Source organism: Natator depressus, chromosome 5 (assembly GCF_965152275.1).
Source record: "Natator depressus isolate rNatDep1 chromosome 5, rNatDep2.hap1, whole genome shotgun sequence".
NCBI classification, from domain to species: Eukaryota; Metazoa; Chordata; order Testudines; family Cheloniidae; genus Natator; species Natator depressus.
Window position 1 is genome coordinate 3,010,118 of NC_134238.1, and position 15,012 is coordinate 3,025,129.

Below are 15,012 nucleotides of genomic sequence, written 5' to 3' on the forward strand. Positions count from 1 at the left end.
CCGGCGCTGCGAAGTTCCCCGGAAGCAATGACATGTCCCTCCGGCTCCTAGCGGAGGCTCGGCCAAGGGGGCTCTGTGCACTGTCCCCACCCTGAGCGCCGGCTCCGCAGCTCCCATTGGCTGGGAACTGTGGCCAATGGGAGCTGTGGGAGCAGTGCCTGTAGGCGCGGGCAGTGCGCAGAGCCCCCCGGCCGCCCCTCCACCTAGGAGCCAAGGAACATGTCACTGCTTCCGGGGAGCCCCCTGAGGTAAGCACCACCTGGAGCCCATTCCCCAAACCCCTCCTGCACCCCAACCCTCTGCCCCGGCCCTGAGCTCACTCTCGCACCCTGACTCCCTCCCACAGCCCACACACTGCACCCCAAGCCCCTGCCCCAGCCCTGAGCCCCCTCCCGCACCCAACTCCCTCCCAGAGCCCTCACCCCACATCCACTCCCACACCCCAACTCCCTGTCCCAGCCCCCTCCCAGACCCTGCACCAAATTCCCTCCCGGAGCTCACATCCTGCACCCCCTCCCGTGCCCCAACCCCCTATCTCAGCCCAGAGCCCCCTCCTCCACCCCAGAGCCTGCACCCCCAGCTGGAGCCTTCACCCCTCCTGCACCCCAACTCCCTGCCTCAGCCGGGAGCTCCCTCCCGCACCCTGAACCCCTCATTTCTGGCCCCACCTCAAACCCTCACCCCTCCTGCACCCCAATCCTCTGCCCAAGCCTGGTGAAAATGAGCAAGTGAGTGAGGGTGGGGGAGAGCGAGCGACAGAGGGAGGGGGCTGGAGTGAGCAAGGGGTGGGGCCTCGGAGAAGGAGCGGGGCAGGAGCAGGGCCGTGGGGAAGGGCTGGGGCAGGGGACGGGGCTAGGAGGTTTGGTTTTGTGTGATTAGAAAGTTGGCAACCCTGCACACGTGGGATCTTCATTTTGCACAGCTCCGCCGCCCACGCAAGGGGCAGGACACGGAGATCTGGCAGGAGAAGGGCCCTGGCTGACTGAGAACCGCCCGGAAAACTCTAGTGAAAACAGCTTTGGATTTGGGTGAATGGCAAGCCTGGAAAAACATACTGCAGGCTTGCGCGGCCATGTGTTAAAGACGGCAGAGTGGCCATTAGAGGCTGGCTGGCCCAGCTCACGTTGTTCGTGTAGTGACAGAGTGAGAAGTGTTTGCAAGTTCAAAAAAGTCTGACTTTCTCCAGCGAGGTTCCCAGACGGCCCTGGCCGCTGGACGTTTCCCCACACAGACCAGAAACGAAAACCCCGGAAAAGCCAAAAACGCCAGATAAAGAAATTAGATCCTCTTTATCAGCTCAGACAAAACCTCCAGCACTTAAAGGCAAAGGCCTGGCTGGGTGGCTGCGGGCATAGACCTTCTCCTGTGCAGATGATAATCATAAACCCGTTATTCCTACCGCCGCACCGCAGTGCCCATGTCCCCACACCGCCCAGCGCGTCAGCCGAGATGCTATGCTTCCCTCACTCGCCTCACAGTAAACGTGCAACACAAATCCCTCTGCAGCCTCCAGCGCAGGCTCCGCGCGTAAAGAATTCGCCTGTAACGCTGGAGACTGGCCCGAGCTTTCCCTGTTAAACCACACGTCCAAACACGCTTCTCTAGGCACAGCAGTTACCAGACCTCGGCCAGAAGCGCTCCAGCGACAGCTGACATGGCAACGGGCGCCAGTTCGCTCAATGAAACAGATACTGAAATGGGGATTTAAACCCAACAGGACCAGCCCCGAGGCCAGAGCTAAGGTTATTGTGTTGTGACAAAATGGGCATTTGTAGAGTGGTTAAGCACAGGGTGTTTCCTTGGGCAGTGTAAAACATAGGATGTCTGGAGCTATTCGTTCTGCTGCCGAGTGCCTGGCTTTTGTAAATGATGTGATGGGAACACACCCGGCTCTCGCGCAGCGAGCCAAGCCGCTTTGCTTTGGGGATAGTCTGTGCATGCACACAGCCTACTGATGGAGTTTTCACCCTCTTCTTAATCCCCTTCCACTGCTCCCTAATCACCTTGCAGGCCAGTTCAGCAGGGGATTTATGCAGAGAGCTCAGAAGCAGTGTAGCCTGGCTGAGCTCGGAGATTACCTAACTGAGTGAAACCACAATTGCTGGATGGTATTGCTGTGGTTACCCGCCTTAGCAAGAGCTCCACTAAAGGTTAAGATAAAGAAAAACCCTCACGTTAACTCCTTGGTGGCCGAAGGCACTCGCAGCTCCCAGGGGACAGACACAGCAGAAGAGATCACGGGCCCATTCACCGGACAGCAGCGGGTGCAGGGGGCAGCACCCAAGGTGGGGTTTGCCCCATTACTGGCCTGTCATGCCTCGCTGAGACAGCTAGTTCAGGTCCCCGAGGCAGGCCCAGGCTGGCACTGCTTTGATGGTGCTGGGGTTGTGTGGCAGGAAATATTTTTCATGTGTTTTTGCATGTCACTGGGTGCCAAGGGGCCCTTGGCTTCACCACAAAAGACACTGAAACTTCCCCAGAACCCCGCCCCTGTGGGCCCACCCCCGGCTGGAGACGTGCCATTTTCAGCACAACACAATGTGTGGGTGCAAAAAAAAACCCCACTCAGAACTCAGATACAAGGTGACAGCTACACACAGAACCACATCAGCAAGCCAGAGATTCGACGCGCAGCTGGGACCATTAGATCATCTCGTCTGACCTCCTGCCTAGCCCAGGTCCTCACATTTCACCCAGTTACCCCTGTACCGAGCCCAACCACTTGGGTTTGGCTAAAGCACCCTCCAGAAAAGCCTCCAGCTGGGTCCGAAGCCATCAAGAGCTGGAGAATCTGCCACGCCCCTTGGCAGTCTGTTCCAATAGTTAGTCACCCGCCCAGTTACACATTTGTGCCTTATTTCTAATTTGTCTGGCTTCTGCTTCCAGCCGTTGCTTCTTGTCCAGCCATTCTCTGCTAGATCCGAGTGCCCTTCGGTCCCTGGGATTTTCCTCTGGTGAAGGCAGTCATGCACTGATCGAGTCCCATCTCAATCTACTCGTTGATAAACTAGACGAGGTTTAACTCCGCATGGCTGTATTAAACCCCACTTTGCTTTTCGCAGGCCCAGCTTACGCAGCGACCCCGATCGCTCGGTGTGGCCTCATCACTGTTTATAGCTCCGCCAATCTGTGTGCCCGCCGCACGTTTTACCAGCAGGGATTTCATATTTACTGCCCGAATCGGGGCGGGGGAGATGTTGAAAAGCGTCAGGCCGAGGACGGAGCCTGGCGGCCTCCCGCTAGGACCCCATTCGATGAGGATTCCCCTTTCGAGAGCTCTCGTAGCCAGCCCTGAACAGGCTGCCGTGGGCGCTGGTGATATTGCAGAGTGCTCGCTTTCACTCTCCACGTCTCCGTTCCCGTCTGTCTCCCATCCTCGGGCTGGGCTGGCTGTGGAGACCAGGAGCTCTCGGAGGCAGGGACCGGCTGGGTCTGGGCAGTGCCTGGTAGGACCTGATCAGAGGTGGGGCCTTTGCGAAGGGAACATCCCCATTCCAAGCCCCAGACAAATGCTGAGCCCGCAGAGTCTAGCAGGGAAATCCCACAGGGCAAGGATCTGCGGAGGTGACCCTGACCCCTGCTAGGAGCCAGCCCAGAGAGCGAGGGATCGAAAGAGGCTGCCTGAGAGAGGGATAAAGGGCCTAGGATGGAGCCTGTGGCTAATGCCCGAGCACAGCCAGCCAGCAGAGCGCCCTTGCCAGGAGGAGCCCAGAGAGGGGGGCAGAGAGACGGAGCGTGGGAAGCCCTGGGCCGGCATCTGAGCGCGGCGCCCTGCCCTGCTGTCTGCATGCCAGCCGCTCTGCCCCCGTCGCTGCGGAAAGGGGGGAGGGCTTCTTTCTCCTCTTTCAGTCCCCCCCCCCGCCCCAGCGGGCAGCGGAGTGGAGCGGCTAAGGGCTGGCAAACGCCATGGGGCAGGCAGCCCCGGTGCCAGCGCATACTTAGCAGGGCACGGCTATGAAAGCCTGGAGTGCGGGCCCACATGCGGAGCCAGAGCGGCTCAGAACAGCCAGCGCTCTGTGCTCTGTGCCCCGCCCGGCTCCTCGGCAAGGCCCCAGCAGCGAGGGGGGAGAGGGCTTTGTGCTCCGATCCCCCTGGAGAGCCCTGGGGAGGGGCCGAAGGGCAGGGCGGCCGCAGAGGGGCCTGCGTGAAATGAGTTGGTGGGGTCTCAGTGCCGTGCCCTAGGCGCCCAGACCATGGAAACGAAGCCAAAAGGCACCTGTCCTGGTACCGGCCTGAAGCGCCCGACATCACCAGCGTTTGCCAGGCTTCGGGACACCGCACGATTCCAGGCACCCGCAGGGAAGGGAGCGGGACAGAGACGGAAGCGAATGCTACAACCCGACGTAGCTCTGTGCAGCGCCCCCATCAGACAGCCCCGGGCAGCTGCTGCCAGCTCAGAACCAGGCTGCCACCCTTCGAGGCAGCGCCCGGCCCTGAGGCCCTGCTCACAGGTCACGAGGCTGAGAGCTGCTGGATCGAAAAGATCTTGCCCCGCTGCAAGGACAGGAGCCCAGAGCTCACCAGGAGCTGGACGAGGCAACACACTGGCACTGGCTGCCCTGCACCTTCACCCCGAGAGCCTGCAGGGCCAGGGCTGACCAAGGGCTCCGCGCAGATGCGGCAGGCAGCTCTAAACCCGGCTGAACGGCCGCATGACCCAGGCAAGAACACCCAGCTTCTCTGACAGAGGGCTCGTTGTCACGGAGTGCCCGGGCGATGCTCTGGAACTGCTCCCCACGAAGCCAGGCAGGACTCTGGGGCAGTCGCCTTCCTGTGAGCAGCCTGTCTGCAGGACACACAGCTCACCCGGCTCCACCTTCCTGGGTCTGACCTCGGAGCATTCAGCCTCCTCTGCCCCTCTGTGCGCTTCCCACAGCGAGTCCGCCCAGGCGGGGTCCTGGGGAAGCCAGAGGGTCCTGCCCCCCAACTCCGCAGTCAGACGGGACTCTCAGCCAGCCAGTAAAACAGAGGTTTATTAGACGACAGGAACATGGTCTAACACAGAGCTTGTAGGTGCAGAGAACAGGACCCCTCAGCTGGATCCATTTTGGGGGGCAGTGAGCCAGACAACCACGTCTGCACTTCACTCCATGTCCCAGCCAGCCCCAAACTGAAACTCTCTCCAGCCCCCCCTCCTCTGGGCTTTGTCCCTTTCCCAGGCCAGGAGGTCACCGGATTCCTTTGTTCTCCAACCCTTTAGCTCTCACCTTGCAGGGGGGAAGGGCCCAGGCCATCAGTTGCCAGGAAACAGGGTGTCGGCCATTCTCTGTGTCCAGACCCCTGCATACACCTGCCCTCTAGGGCTCTGCAATGAGCATACACCCTTATCCCACCTCCTAGATACTTAAGAACTGCCTAGGGGAAACTGAGGCACCCCCACACTATTCAGAGGAAACATTAAGAGCAGTCCCACTTCATCACACTTGTCCTCTGGCTTCTCACAGAGCTTTGCCAGGGAGGTCAGCGCCGTAAGCCTGCATCCCAGGGGGCTCCCAGCCTGGGCGAGACACCCTACCTATCTCTGGTACGGATGAGCCCTACCCAATACTCTGAACCCTACGGACGAGCACCCAGGGCCTGCCCACGCAGAGCCTTCCTGCAGAGCAGGGACTGGGAGGAGCGGGCAGGTGCCTTCTGGTCTATCCCGCGTCTGGGGGACCAGGCAAATCATTAGAATGAAGACACAGTTAACGCCATTCATTACAAATAACTGGCATAAAATGCCACCCGCGAGGCTGCACAAAACTTGGCAGCCACGAATCTACATACAAACGACTTCATCACCTCTCCCCGAATGCCCCCCACAATTCCAGCACCCCGTCCACCAGCCAAAGGAACGTCGGCGAGCAAAGCAAAACCCACAAGCCTTCCCCAGGCAGAATCACGCCCCAAAAGAGGAGAAAGACAGACCCCGCCCGGAGCTCACAAGGGATCCACTGTGGAGTTTAATGTGGATGGTGCCTAGATACTGTGGTGATGGGTGGCAGGATAAAACAGACTAGATAGACAGATAGAGCTCCACAGAGCAGAGCTGGGGCAGCAGAGCGGGGTCTGGAGAGAGGAAGCCGGCAGGAGACAGACGCCCCCCTTCTATATTTGCTCCAGCGATGACCTAAGCCCCAGCACAGGGAGTCCCCAGCCCAGCAGCCGCAGAGCCAGGCCTCAGCAGGGGAAACAATGGGACACTTTCTTCCTCCGCTCGGTGGATTCCTCTGCTGCTAATTACAGAGCAAGAGTGTCTGCTGCCCACGGCCTGGTGCAGCCGGGGACCTCTCCAGGCCATGACCGGCCTCACCCCAGCCCAGCCCGGCAGGCGGGGCTGGCTCGGAGCTGAAATGCAGCAGCCGCTTCCAGCTCTCCCAGGCTGTGGGAAGCCGAGCTCAGCTGCGCACCCGGAATCAACGTGGTGCCTTGGGAGGGTCAGCGGAGGGGGGTCCCCATCTTCCATCACACGGCGCCGGGGTGGCGGCCTGAGCCAGCTGCCCCTCCCATCCCAACACGCTCCATGCAGCGGGAGTCTGGCGCCCGTCCAAGGAGCTTCCTCCCCCCTCCCCCCGCAATCCAGCCAGCCAAGGGGCGGCCTTGGGACCCCAGCCGGGGCAAGCCGCCAGGCTGCTGCTGGCCAGGGGCGACTCGAGCCTCGAGGCACCAGCCTATCCGGTCCTTCTGCCCCCCACTGCTCCGCGGCCCCTTGCTTTACTCTGAAGGAAGGACTGGGTGCAGACAGGGCCGCCTGGCCCTTGGCGAGGGCCCGCCCTGGCAGAGCCCAGCGTTAGCACAGAGCTCTGGTGAGCAGGGTGGCCATTACCTCTAGCCCTGCCGGATGATGCAGGCGAAATCTGGGCTGATCAAGACGCAAGCAGCAGCCCTGGCCGCCGGCTGCCTGCTCGGATCTGCGCTGCTGGTGGCGAGAACACTCCTGCGTGCAGACATCTGCCGGGTGCCGGCTGGGCAGCAGATGCGGTGCGAAAGGCCAGCCAGCAGGGAGCTGGAGAAGGCAGAAGAGCCCAGGCTTGCTGGAGAAAAGGGGGGTGGGAGTTGCCCAAAGCGCCCAGCGTTGGCCAAGCTCCTCCGAGTTTTACTGCTCACTTCAGCGAGAGCTGGGCCGGGCCGATGCTGAGCGCGGTCCAGATCAGCGCGGCTCGCTCGCGGTTTTCTCACAAGCCTCGTAGCGTGGGGCGGTTCTCGTACAGCCCCACCTCCCGGAGTCCTGGGATTCGAGGGGAATCTTGGCTGGCGTTAAGCAAAGCAGTACGTTTCCAGCCCTCCTGGCTGCAGGGAGAAGCTAGGAAACGTGACCCCTACAGCCTCGAAGCCCAGAGGATGACTGACCAGACCCCAGGCGGGTTACTTAAAAAACCAAAAACCTCATGATCTTTCAAACCAATCTCATGATTTCTGTGGGGGGCCAACTCATGATTTTGGAAGGTTTGACACTGGAAACACAGTGCTGATCCCAGCTGATCCGAGGGGCGGGAGGGGACCTGCTAACACAGCCCTCCACAAGAACCATCCCCTTTCAAACTACGTGAGCCCAAATGTCCCAGCTTATTCCCGACGGCACCCCCTGCAGGCCATCGAATGGCCGTGCACTCGGACACAAGTTAGCTGCGTCACCCCATCGGGAAGCTCCCGCTGGCTGAACGAGCCCGAGAACCAGGGAATGGAACCCAGCAGCTCTCGGTTTGTAAATTAACCCTTCCAGATGGCGCGCCTGTGATTTCCCAGCCTCCGTTGACCTATCTAAATGCAGACCTGATCCCCATGCGCCTCTAGGGGCCTTGAACCAGCCAGCACCCCAAAACGCCCAGCAGTTATGGGCAGGACCTGCTCCCTGCATGTGGCCCTTGGCATGGCCCGTCAGCACCCGCTGTCCTGCTCTGCCCCCATCCACTGACAAAAATCTCTGCTGGGTTTGCTGCTTGTTTTGTTTCCTGCTGAGGACGACGAAACACACACGTGTGCGCGCACAGAGACACACGCGTGCGCGCACAGAGACATACACACACTCGTTCTATGCCATGTCCCGCAGTGGCCTGGCAAGGAGATGGCCGGGATTCCTGGGGGAGGCACCAGGGTTGGGCCAACTTTCCACTGCACTGAGTGCTCTGTGCTTGGGTTTTTTTTGCTTCATTTGATGTCACTCTTCAAAGCGAAAGGGAGACGCGGGCAGAGATGGGGGTGGGGGGGGGGGGGAAGAGACGCTCAGGGACTGGGGTGGGGACAGAGGCCCCTGCCAACCAGGCTGAGGCGCCATGGGGGCCTCTGAAGCTCCCCACTGCCAATCCTCCCCGAGGGTGGTCTAGGGCAGTCCCAGTGAAGTGGTGGCACAAGGAGCCAAGTGGGCTTGGCAGCATCTCCCCCTGCATGCTTGGTGCCAGCTTGCTGCCTCCAGGGTCACCCGCCTGCAAACAGCGTCAGCCACCCTGGGTGCTGGGCGACATCTCGCCCACGGCACCCTCGCCATGGCAGAGGGATCCAGGCTGGGCTGGGTGCCATGTGCCGGGCGACTAGAACCCACGCTCTAACGTGCCTGGATGGGGCCTCCAGCCCTGGGGGGCATCCTGGTGAAACGGACCCGGGCACCGTGTGGCTGCAGCTGCAGGCGAGAAACCAACGGGCCTCCAGCCCGACCGGCTTGTGAGAGCCCTTCTGTGCCAGCCCAGGACACGAGGCCCCAAGCGACTCGCTGCTCAGGAGACTGATCCAACACTGTGCCTCAGTCTGGGCAACGCCGGGAACATTCGCACAGCCGCTTCTGTCTCTGAGCTGTCTGGGGAAAGAGCCCTGGCCCCAAGGGCCCCTCCGTCTCTCCCCCCAGCACCGCGAGAAGAGGGCACCTGGCCCGGGACGAAGGAGGTCAGACAGCCCCAAAGCGCCTTGAGAATAAGCTAGAACCATATTCTGGGCTTGCCTATCCCGACAGCGGCAAAGTGCTTCCCAACCCGGGGGGCCGCCCCCTCCAGTGACTCCCCCCAGGCTCTAAACCGGAGCCGGGGATCTGCCCCTCCAGCCCTGGCTCCTAAGGGACGAGCCATCCCTGCAAGTGAACAGTGCAAATCAAACAGCCTGACCAGGCACTTCCCTGGCTGTGGATCCCAAAGACAAACCAAGCAGGGGCTGGGCACGGGGTGTCCTTTAAAGAGACTCTCGGGCCCTGGGGCTCATGGACACAATCCTGGAAACGGCCCTGTCCGAGAGCGGGGATACGAACACGCCTTCTGCCAGCGGGACGCCTTGCCCCGCATTGCGGCAGGGGGCGCGCACTGTCCTACCTACACAACCCCGACTGCCTGTGCACAGAGCCCGGGCTTGTGGGGGCAGTGAGCGCACGTCACCCCACTGAGCTTCCCAAAGGGCTCGCTGCCTGCGGGTCCACCAGCCTGGGGCTGCAGTCGGGCCTGAACCAGGCCTGACGCCACGAGGACTTGCACCAGGGGAGGGGCTGGCCCAGGACTTTGAAGGGGCAACTCCAATTCGCCCTCCCAGCTGCAGAGCTCCAGCGGCAGGTGGTTGGGGCTAAGCCTGATCCCCCCCAAACCCCACGTTCTCCTCAGCGCTCCTGAGAAGGACCCACGCCCAGACCCAGCAGGGCCCAGGGAGCCTTAACGCCTCTCCAGAGGAGGGACGTTCCTTCCACCGGCTCAGTCACGGCCAGGATGAAACATGTGTCGGACTGCGCCCGTCAGCCCCCCAGCAATACCCCTATGGCCCGGCAAACCTCGCTCCTGTTGCTTTCTCCCTGGACACCAACCCCAAACGTCGGGGGGGGGGGGGGGCGGACTCCTCCCCGCCTCGGCACTCCCTTTGCATGGCCCGTCTTTAACGCTCTCCCAGTTACTGGCCCTAGAAGGGAAAAGGTTTCCCCCCATGAAGATGCCAATTAAACCAAGAAAAACTCTCTGCAAACGCTGCCCTTGCTCCGAGCGCCACGGCAGAGCCCTGGAGCCCCACGCGAGCTCGGAGCCCAGGTACATGGGCTGCAGCTAAGTGACCCCAGAGGAGCCTGGCACTGAGCGTGTCCCTGGCACCTGCCCGCTAAGCCAGGGCCAGTTCTGCAGCGGGTGTGAATGTGCTGGAGCTGACAGAGCAGTGCCCACGTGCCCACTGCAGACCTAGCCCCAGTCCCTCTCCCACCATAGCTTAGCGCTTCTCTCAGGAATATCCCCACCCTCGCCCTGCCCCTCCCTGCTAGCCTCCATGCGGATCCGCCAGCCCTGCACCAGCGTTCTGTCTGGGGGGCTCCCCCCAAGGTATCGGACGGCGAGGAACAGCCCCTTCCTTGCCTGCTTCCGCAGTGGGGTTCTCCTGGGTGCTGGGGCCAGAAGGGACCAAGGCGACCGCTGGGCTGACCCATGTAACACAGACTGGGACATTTGGGCAGCCCCCACCAGCCATGCAGCTCCTGAACCCTCCTGGCCCAGTGGGCCCGGCACACAGAGGCTCAGAACAGACGCAGCAGTGCTGGGGTGCAAGAGGTGGACTTGGCCCCAGCCAGGAGCCTGCTGCCGCGAACCCAGAGCAATGCTGCTGGCTTCGGTCTGTTTACACTGGAGTCACTGGGGGCAGAAACCCTGATCCCGAGCTGGTGTAAATCAGCAGAGAACTGATTTAAAGTCCATGGAATGACACCGAATTACCCATGCGTGCATGCGTGCAGCCATGCTCAGAGCAAACCCAGCCGTGGGCTGTGTCTAGGGACCGGGGAGCCCGCGGGGGTTCGGAACGACAGGAAAGCACTAGAATGGCTTCCGTTTGTTTGAGGAACTCGTTTGTGTCCCCAGAGACGGTTCTGAACCAACCGAGAAATTCAATCCCCCTCCATTGCAACAAGCGCAGGGCCTGCTGCGCACACGAGGAATCAAGGCGGACAGTCGCCCCTGCCTGGCTTTTGGGATCAGAGCTGCACCCCCAGCCTTGCCTCTGACTAGGATCAAACGGAGACAGCGTCTCTGGTGCCCCAGCTCCCCTCAAACCGTAGGGCCCTGAATGGGCTGGGCCCGGCCGGCGAGGAGACCAACACTGCCAGAACGAGAGACAGCCGCAAATCTCACCTGCGCCCCCACCCTTCGTACGGACTCGTGTCTCACTCGTGAGAGCACCCCCCAACACTTGCTTTCTTGCTGCCACTCCGGAGCACCTAGGCTGGGCAGCGCGGGCATGTCCTGTCCTATAGGCAGGAGCCAGCAGCCATCCCCCTGAAATCGTGACATCCAGCGACCGAGTGCCTGGCTCCGACACCAGCTTGGGCGTAACGCTGATTGTAAACCGACTTGCCGAGTGGCGCCGCCCAGCTGCCCGCAGCGTGTGCCCGCGCGCGGAACCGGCCGGAGAAGGACGCCGCTGGGATGGCAGGTTGTGCCATTCCCGGTGCGGTGCCCTGGTGACACGAACCAGCAGAGCGCTGTGACTGCACCAGCTGTTCTGGTCTCCCCAGGGAGAGAGCGGGGAGGTGGCAGAGGGGTGCCAGTCCCTCCTCTCCCCAGCCAGGCGCATCCAGCAGAGCTCAGTCTGAAACGGTCGGCAGAGCACACCCCAAGCTCCCTCAAGCCATCCACTACCCCCGTGCAGCAATCGCACAGGGCCGGAGCCTCACCTCACGTCAAGCAGCCCAGCTCCACTGGACCTGCTGGAGCGGGGCCGATTCACACCAGCTAAGGACCTGGCCCCACACATTACTGGGTCGAGTGGAAAACCCATGATGGGGACAAGGTTCATACAGTCACCATCAGGACAGGACCGGGGGCCAGGTTCCCATCTCAGCTACTCCACCGAAGTCAGCTGAAGTACACCGGCACTAAACCAGAGTGACTCCGGATTGGCACCGGGCGCGAGCAGGACGTCCCTCGGCAATCCCCTCTCTGCCTCAGGGCTCCCCCAGAAGCGTGACACTCCCTCGGACGGGATGAAAGGGCTGTGTTTGTTGTGAACACTAGTAAAGGCCTCCATCCGGCCAGCTCCGAGCACAGACAAAAATAGAAGACAATAGTCATAAGCAGCCAACAAATGTTAACGCAGACAGATTAACGAGCTCCCAAGGCAGCTGGGGAAATCTGAATGAGCCCGAGGCTGGCCAGACCCGCGGCTGGCGTAGAGCAGGCGCAGCGCCGTGGGGGGCGCTGCGGTGGCACCGGGAGAGGGCGCTGGTGTGGATTCTGAGGGAAGGCAGAGCAGGAGAGCCTGGCGGGAGGCTGGCGCGGGCAAGACCACAGCGAAGCCGTGTGCGCAGCCAGACTGGCATTTACACTGTGCTGCTGGGTCCCGCTTCCCTCCCCCAATTCGCTCACAGGAGCCGCCCGGCCCCTGCTGCCCCCTTCCCCATCACACTGAGCTGCAGAGAGTGGCTGCTTCTCACCTGGGGGTGCCCTGCCCCCCTCACACAGCGTGGGGCGGCCAGCCAGGGACGGCGCGTGACCCTTAGCAGCAGAGACAGACCCCCATCCCTCTCACTGGGGCAGGCCACTGACAGTGACACTCATCAGGGGACGGCCGGAGTCACGCCATGGACTCAGCCAGGGCAAACCTGGAGCACCCCCCTCCCTCCCCAGCCAACCCTTGTCCGGTCACCCTGGGGCAAACCTGAAACACCCCTCCAGCCCGACCCTGTTCCAGTCACCCCGGGGGCAAACCCAGAGCAACCCCCCAAGCCTGGTTCCGGTCACCCTGGGATAAATCAGCTTTACCCCCATGTCCAATCAGACCCAGCACGCCCACGGGCTGCCTGGCTGGGCAGCGCCATCTGGGCAGCCCCAGCCCACAAGCACCAGCCGAGTGGCCTGATGTCCCGATACTATCCGGACTATCCTGATATTAGGGGCTTTGTCTTATATACACAACTATTCTCCCCCCTCCCCTCCCAGCAGCCTCCTCCGGGAAGGGCGCCCCTGGCCCAGCACAAACCAGCCCGGCCCCGAACCCGTGTGCTGGGGCGGCTCCCCATCCCTCCATCCTACCTTCAGAGCCGGCTGCCACGGCCGCAGGTCCCCATGCTGGCCCGGCTGCCCCGACCCGCGCTCGGCTGCAGAGAAAAGGGGGGATTCTCCCCCCCCGGCCTGCAGCGGGAGGCTCGACAGCGCACACCAGAAAACCCACTCGCGCTGGCCCGCCCCCTGCGGCGCGCCCCCCCCCGGCCCCACTGCAGGGAACCAGAGCCTCTCGCTTCCCAGCGGTAACCCGAGGCGCTGGCAGAGCCGAAAACCAGGGCACTGAGAGCAGCCGGCAGCCAAGCCCGGAGTCGCTGCCAGCTGGGAATAGTTTTTATTGCAAAAAAAAACAAAAAAACCTTCTTCCCGCCCCCGCCCCCGCCCCCGCCTGGGCCGCCCCTCGGCCCCCAGCCATGCCGACCGCACGCTCCAGAAATTCCTAAAAATAACCTCCCAGCAAAGTAACAGCTCAGCAGCTGGGGGAGCGGGGCGATTTCAGCCCCCAGGCAGCCGCAGGTCGCCAGGCGGATGGGGCAGGCCGGGTTCAGGCCGGGGGGGCTCTGCAGCCAGACGGGGGGCCCAGAGCTGCAAAGAGCAGGGCAAGGCGCTGGTCCAGCAGTGAGCCCCCTCTTGCTCCCCGCAGGTTAAACAAGTGTGGTATAGCCTGCCGGGACTCTGGGGGTGGGTCGGGTCCCTCTGGGCCTCTCCCCTCACTAACCTCTGGGACCCCGGGACAGATGCTCCTCCAGCCCACCTCCTGGGAGGGGGAGGGGACTGTCCCACCAACAGGGGAAGGGAGAGATGCAGGCCTGGGAACCCCAACAAGAGACGGTTCCAAAATGGATCTGAACCAGGCCCCAAACCCTGCCAGGAGGGGGTGTCAGTACCCGGCCTGGCCATTGTCAGCCCTCAGTACATGAAGAGTTTGCCAGCCCGGGTGCAGACGGGCCTGGGGAGGAGGGTTCCGGCGCTCCTGGAGGCTGAGAGCGGGCGCTGCCCGGGCATGGCAAACTGGCCCGTCTCACGACAAACGGGGGCAGCACCAGCTCAGTCGCCAGAAGGCTGGTGAGTGCCCGGAGCAGCCCTGAGGCTGTGACGGGGCTCACGACCCAGCCAGGCCACGTTCGCAGCCCGAGCAGGGTGCCCGGGCAGGAGGAATCCCAAACCGCAGCATGTCCCTGTGCCCAGCGTGTGCCAGCCACTGGTTCACACCAGTGCCAATTCCTTGGCCCTCACTGAGCTGCCTCCTTAGGCGCAATGAGCTCTAAATGAATCCCACTACAAAACTACCTTCCACTTTGCCCCGGTGGCACGCCCGGGACCCAGTTGCTGGGGAATGCCCTCTGTCCCTCGCCTTGTCCCCGGCCAGCCCCACGGCACTTCCCCCACCAGTGGGCAGGGGAGAGGGAGCTGTGCTCCGGGCTGGGAAGCTTTCTGGCCTCCGCTCCCTTCCAAGCACGAAGGCTCCCGGGTCAGCCAAACACTGGAGCTCGGCAGCTCCAACCCAAACAGCCACCGTTCCTGCTGGCCTCCGGCGCTGGGGCACAGGGGAGCCTGCAGCTGGCCATGTGCTGTCCCTCCCTTTCAAAACAAAGCCCCTTTGGGCACCCAGCGGTGCCAGGTGAAATACACGCCCTCCCCCACATGCACACAGGGTCACTGGGGGCTCCTGGGGACCAACCCTGCCAGCCAGGACCCATTAGCTCCTTGGCACCTGCAGCAACCTGGGCCGGGCGTCAGGCCGCAGCCGCTCACAGCACAGATGGAACGACACAGGGCTGCTGCATCCCCGTCCCCAAACCCCTCCTGGGGACGGACCCAGCGCAGTGGGTAGACAGGTGCCGAGCACCCTTGTCGCCTGCTAAAGTCCACGGGCTCAGGGCTGCCCGGGCTCAGCCAGGGCTCCCCAGGCTGTAGGGGCGGGAGACAAAGGGGTCCTTGTTGCTCAGCCCACCCCCACCTGGGATGCAGAGCCAGTGCCCTCTTGGAAGCGACACCCCCCCCCAGGGCAGGGTGGGGCGGGAACAGGTCTGCACTGCTGAGACCACGCACCCGAGACACTGTCTCCTCCATGGCCTTCAGCACTGGC

General features: G+C 62.5%; 1 protein-coding gene across 5 annotated transcripts in view; it reads right to left on the reverse strand.

The window, feature by feature from the left end:
- Positions 1-15,012, reverse strand: part of IL11RA (interleukin 11 receptor subunit alpha) — a 66,293-nt gene that overhangs the window by 21,471 nt on the left and 29,810 nt on the right. Inside the window, exon 1 of one of the 5 annotated variants that reach the window (XM_074952243.1) lies at positions 12,954-13,108. The exons of the other annotated variants lie outside the window; for them this stretch is intronic. The gene's annotated coding sequence lies outside the window, so the exon portion shown is untranslated. Of the gene's footprint in view, positions 1-12,953; positions 13,109-15,012 lie in introns of those variants that run through there. 5 annotated transcript variants of the gene reach the window in all.